Here is a 6,630-nt window from a genome sequence, read left to right as displayed (position 1 = left end):
GATGTGGATGAGACCGACCCCGCCGCAAGCGTGGTTAAAAAAGGACGCTTCCACTGGCTGACGCGTGAGCCCGCTGTCGATGGTCGTCATAAATAAAACGACCGGTAGCGGTTGGGTGACCGCCAGATGGGGACGCGGCGGACGGCGAGGAGACGCGCGGCGCGTCTGCTTCTTCCGCGCCGACGCATTTCAAGGGTAATTTTGGGTCGAAAATGGGTCGGCGCGGACGACAGACGGGCACAATTTGAGTTTGGATCGGCGTGTTGGGTCCACACCGACCCAAATGAACGCGGGCGGATAAAATGGGTCGCTCTATTGGAGTTGCTTTAATAGTAGTAGTTGTTGTAGATCGTGATCTTGTCGCTTTGGTGAAAGAGAGAAGGATCCGTTCGTTGACGTCGCGCGTGAAACTTGTTGCGTCCGTACCACCCAAGCGGCGGCAGCAGCATCGGATCGGGATCTCCGCCGGGAGGGGAGGGTGGTCGAGCGGAGCCGAGCCAGCGAGCGCGCGCGCGCGCGGGGCGGCCGGCAGCAGCCTTTTTCGCGCGCGCTTCGCTCTTTTGCCCGGCTGCTGCTGGTGCTGGGGCCGGGCGACTCCGTGTCCGTCCGTCAAAAGCAGAGCCGTTTTCTACTCCACGGTGACGACTGGCCAGCGCTCGGAGAATTGATCCGCCCGCGCGTGCAGCCTCGCTCGTCGAGCGTCGGAGGCTAGGGCGCTTTTTTTTTTAACCCGACTCAGTGCGGCCGGCACGCCGCACGGCACGGAGGAATGCGACGGGGGTCTATTCTGAGGCGCGGTCCACTGTGCGCGGCGTGCGTGGTCCACGGTTTGCACCGTGGTGGCAGCCTACTGTTCACGCATGTCCGGCAACAGCTGCTGGCCTGCTGCTGGGTGAAGTCTATTTTAAACTTGGAGATTGTAGAACTCGTCAAGAACAAATCCTCACCTCAAAATCCCTTAAGTCTGTACCCTGTACTCATGATCCTGGTCTGATCCCGACCCTGAACCTGTTTGGCAAACCGGGAAAAATTCCATCCCGCCCAAGATCAGAGTCTAATCTCACTTACATCCCTATCCCACGTGTCATATCCATTGTCTATTCCTAATGCCTTTCTCTTTCTCTATTGAAATCAACGTAGCCGTGCTTGTGCCGCACTGCTCCGCTTTGCCAACGTTATGCACCCCATGCGCCGTCGGGCCGCCCGTTGCCAACAACGTCGTGCGCTCCAGTCTATGCCAGGACCCGGGCCGTGCGCCGGTAGGACACCTCCTGCCGAGGAGTTTGTGCTCTGGTCATGAGCGGAGGAGAGCAAGATGATGAAGTGCTACCCGCACATCAGTGCGCCCCTCGCCGTGAAGACGTGAAGTTCGTGGGGTAGCATCGCATCGAGCTGCGTGTGCGACCACGGCTTCTGCTTCGTATGTGTTGAGACAGTTTGTTCGGCATGCGACGTTCAGGAACGTCTCCTAATCTCTCTCAGCTGATTAGTTTGATTATAAGAGTTAGTTGAGCTAGTGTGTTTGTGTACACCCCATGTATATGTAACCGGTTGATGTGAATACTGAATGAGTTGCATCTCAAAGCTTTTCAGGCTTCTACAGTATGCACCGAGCAGTTCAGAGTTGCCTGCCGCCACAAGGTCTACTGGCTTTGCCTCGATAACTAGAGTGCATACATGGGTTGCAAATGATAGCGATACGCCGCTGGCGACACTAACGAGTAACGCCCTGGGCTGCGCATGATGATGAGTGCTTCATCTAGAGTCCTCCATAGAGCACTAGAGCACCATGGCATCGCGCGCAACGGCAACCAATTGGGAGTGCGCTCGCACGAGAGTTGCCCAATCCAGACAAAGACACTGGCGGCAAGCTGAGACCTGAGAGTCGCGTCACCGGGCGTGTGTGTGGCCGAGATGTCCAGCCAGGAGTTGCTCTCCGGGCCGCCGTTGTCACTTGTGCACGAGCATGGATTGCATGTGAACGATGCAGGTCTTGCCAATGCGAGGAATGGAATTCACCGCAGCGTGCGCATGCCAGTCTTGCCGGTGCAGCGCCCGAACGGCGTCGGCCGCCGCAGCGGCCATTACGACGAGACACAAATAATACACGAGCCAAGTACCTTTCCGAGGTAATTCATGCACAAGTACGAACACACATGTATGTACAACGCAGCACGTTGGTCGACCGATTCTGGCCGCCGGCTAGACGCGTACATGTACGCATGCACAGCGTCGGGGCGCTTCTGATCCATTTCCGAGCGCGAAGATGGATATGATGACGCGTGGGCCCACTTAATCAGTGAGAGTAGAAAGTTTTTCCAGTGGGATTGTCTTTTTCCCGGTGTGTCAAATTGTTGTAAGCTAAGTGAAAGGGTCTGGATCAGATCGAGATCATGAGTACGAGGTACAAACTTCAGGGATTTGGAGGTGAGGGTCTATTCCCGACTAGTTCTACAATTTCAAGGTTTAAAACAGACTTCACTCCCTGCTGCTAGTGGTACTACTACTGCTGCTTTTTTCTTTCTCTCTGTCGTCGCGCAAATGCTTGCTGCTTTCGCACGGCCAGAGTTTTCCGGCCAGGCCGTACGCGTTCGTTTAAGCCCTGGAGGACCGACCGACCGACCGAGCACGGGGTTTACAGTGGCGTGTCTAATTTGCTTGTCATCATTTACTGTGTACAGTGAAAGAAATACTCAAGTCAGACACTGGCTCGGGGTGGTTTCGAGCTGAGAAAAAATAAATGATAATCAGCGAACGTTCGCTGGGAGGGATGGCAACTGCAAATGTTTTGCTACCAACTTTAGTTGTCACGGGAAAGGCAATTATGATGATTTTTATTCGCAAGCACGGCAATCTTCTGGCAAAAACACGAGTCGAACGGGGTTGTCGTTGCTCGGCCAACACAAATTGTCATCAAAATCATTGCAAAATGCCATCCACTCCTAGCGAACGTTCGTTGGCTTTTGCGGGTTTACAAAATTTTTGATGACGATCCTTACACACATATAAATATAAGAGTTCGGTGTATCTTCTGAATATATAGACAACTTGGGAATTTGAGTGGGAGGCTAGGGCTCCTTACTCTTTTACTCGGCATAACATGTGTTCACCACTGAATTAGTGTCCATCAAACTTGTGATTTTTCTTCTTTTTGCTCCATGTACCCTTCCTCCTTTCCAATGAGATTGACACCGAAGTGGCTGGAGGCCTGGAGCATAGGTGAAGGCTATGGACCAAACTCCGATGCATAACTTTTCTCCCAACACTTTCGAGTTTGTTTGATTGGATTCTGAACGAGACTCTCAGCATAGGTCCAAAACTTCCAATCAACACTCCAATTGGTACCTGGAGCATGACTTGAACATTTATGCAAGCTTTCTAGTTTATAACATCTTTGACATCCCTGGTATTTTCAAGAAATTGGTTCAGTGCATCTGATATGTCTTGAAATGTATCTATACAATGTTAGTATTGTTCATGCCATATCATCATAATATTAGGCAACTTTTTTTGAGTTTTACTTGGATTAACATATTAAAGTTCTTAGTGCCAGCTCATGGTTTTGGTTTCAGAGGAAAAAAACTTGCAGCAACAGGAAAAATCCCAAAATTGTAGAAGTCATTTTTATGTCGGGAAGGACCTAGACAACCAGACCAGGGCACCTGGGGTGGATGCCCAGAGGGTTGAGGAGCCCCAATAGGATGCCTCGGTTGTCGTGGGGTAAAATCTAATAGTAAAAGAGGGGAGAAAACGAGGCTTGGTCTAGTGATGCGCAGGTGGGTGACACAATGATTATACAGGTTCAGGCCCCTCTATGGTGGAGGTAAAAGCCCTAGTCATGTTCTCCAAAGAGGTGTTTCTTGCATGTTGTTTTCATGTTACCGAGGTTCCGAACCTATAACCAAATGACATGGGTATGCTTATATGGAGTTCGCTACCTCTTCGGCTGCCACTTGAGTTGAAGAGAGTTTAATACAAATCCACTACTACATGTAACATACATTCTAGTGGCTAGTAGTAATGCCAGTTTCAAGACTTGGAAATGCCTCAATTAATGCATTCCCTTGTTCCTCCACCTAATGATGATCTGGCTGAAGAGAGCTAACAGTACGGGACAAAGGTCACCAGACGAGTATGATAATGATGATGTAGACGACTCTGATGACGAGGTTGAATCATCGCCCTGTCCCCTAACGAATGTTAACACGAAACGTCAATGGAAAAACTGAGAGGGCCTAACTGACGATGGACCTGCCAATCGGCCGCCCAAAAAAGAATGTACAACTCCAAACCCTGTGTAGCAAAAGGCGCCGACTCCTGCAAAGTATAAGGTACCTGTCAAGAAGACTTCCAATCAACCCCAAAAATCAACGGTGCTTCCGAAACTGAAGAAAACTATGTCCGCTACTCCAGAGTAAGTGTATCCAATTATGAATTCTCAATTTAAAAAATCGAGTAAATTCTCATCTTAACATAAGCCTTCGCAAAACTGCTCCTCCTATGAGATTTATGAGCCATACTATAGAAGGTGCAGGTAGACAAACCCAAACGAGCACTTGATTTAGATGCGATGTCTTCTAAAGTATGCAATTTTCTGGTGTCTTGCCCGATTGAAAGGATGAACCAATGTATAACTGACAAGATCATAGATGTTATGGCCGCAGAGAAGGAGAATCCCGATGCTCCCACGACAAATTTGCAATCCGAGCCGGAGGTGCACGAACCGAGTGCCGATGAAGCATGTAACACTGAAGAGATAATCCACCAAGTCCTAGACTAAGTCCTACCACCATGGAGGTTTCATCAGATGTTGCTCCAAGCCTCCCCGAGATCAACCCAAGTGGGCAAAAGCACAACCTGTATGAACAAGATCAAGCTATAGCAAGTGTCTCAGCCATTGTGCCAACCAACTAGAATCCAACTTCCCCGAACCTCAACATTATTTTCGGTTGCCAGAACTCCATAGCATAAGGTGACCTCAAGCAAAGAAGCCATGCTACAAACTGAGCTGATGGAGCCTTGGCTAGGAGAATTGCTTAAAACCACGGGAGATCTAAAGTCGAATATCCAAGTAAGTACTAGAGTAAGTGTCACATATTCCCATTCAGTTGATTAGCTCGCTTTCCTTTAGTCTGATTGCCAAAACACTTTAGGGGGCTCTGTTGGAGTTGGACATTTTTTGGTGCCCTGGAAAGGATTTTTTGGTGTTGTAAAATTTGCTTTGAGCAGTTTTTGGTTCCCTAAAATAGGGCACCTATTGGAGCTGCTCTTATAGACTCAAACCCATGGTTAGAACAACAAATTACTGGGAGACAAACTAGCTCGGCGGTAGATATAGCATGTGCCATGTTTGTGTGCTCTGTTACTAGGAGGAGGAGACCGCCAGCCACATGCTCTTGGGGTGCTCTTTCCCGCAACATCTAGTATAATGCGATGTTGCCCCTTCGGCTTCATTAGTTCACGCCTAGCAGGCCAACATCGTTAATGCGCTATTTGGGAGTTGGCTTAATGGGTTTGAGACTAATTTAGCAAGACATATTCGGGTTGGAGTTAGCGCTTTGTTGTGGACCATCTGGCTTTGCAGAAATGATTTGGTGTTTAACAGATCATCACGGGTTCATTTTTTGCAGGTTATTTTCCGAGCTACGGCACTGATTCGTTCGTGGTCGCCACTCACTACGATGGAGGCCAGGGAGCATTTGGTTAGTGCGTGTATCCGATGGGAGACGGTAACTCGGGATATCTTCAACCGGTTTGGATGATGGTCATGTAATAGGATAGGAAATTAGTTTACCTGTCTTATTCTAGCCAGCCGGTTGTGGCGCATTGTTCTTGGCTAGTATGTGTTTCTAGCCTTTTGCGCTCTGTGTGAGCTGCCTTTTATCTCCAGATTTGAGACTTTCGAACCTTTTGGACACCTATTTAGTTAATAAAGAGGGCCGTATGCATCGCTAGATGCAGAGGCCGGGGAAACCCCCTTTTCGAAAAAAAAAAGCAGGCCAACATCGTTGTCAGAGTGGTGGCCTCTCGTGAGAAATGCAATGCCAGTGCGCAATCACAGTGAGCTGAACTCTCTATGTGCTATTTGGCTTGAAAGGATCAATCACGTCTTGATAAAGTAGCAACGATGCCTCCTCCGGTAATTAGGAGACTTAACGAGGAATTCATCTTGTGGAAGATCGCGAGAGCCTGTGGAGTTCCAGGAAGAATAGTTTAGTACTTGTAACCAGGTCTCTGTAGAGGAGTGCTTGACACCTATGATTGCACCACTTGTATAAAATGTCGTATGCTCCTCATATTCTTAATAAAAAAGATGCATAGTACCATTTGAGATCCGATTTGGATAGCAGAAGGTTCTGTGCCTTTTCCCGAAGGAGTGATGACCCTGAGTTATCAAACCCCGAGAGGATGTGCATTACGATAAAGGCTCTGACAAGTTCTTGCTAATGAATTAAATTCTAGTTTTTCAGCCGAACCTTTAACAACCTTAAGGATGTAAACACTAGTATTAAAACATGCATGGATATGAGGCCTTACTCTCACAACCTTATATTTGTGCTCGAGATCTTAATGATATTAATTTGTGCTTTATAAGACAACTGCTATGACGTGCTTCCCACACGAGGATGC

This window comes from Triticum dicoccoides, chromosome 7A (genome assembly GCF_002162155.2).
Source record: "Triticum dicoccoides isolate Atlit2015 ecotype Zavitan chromosome 7A, WEW_v2.0, whole genome shotgun sequence".
NCBI lineage: Eukaryota > Viridiplantae > Streptophyta > Magnoliopsida > Poales > Poaceae > Triticum > Triticum dicoccoides.
Note: the sequence above shows the minus strand (reverse complement) of the source record.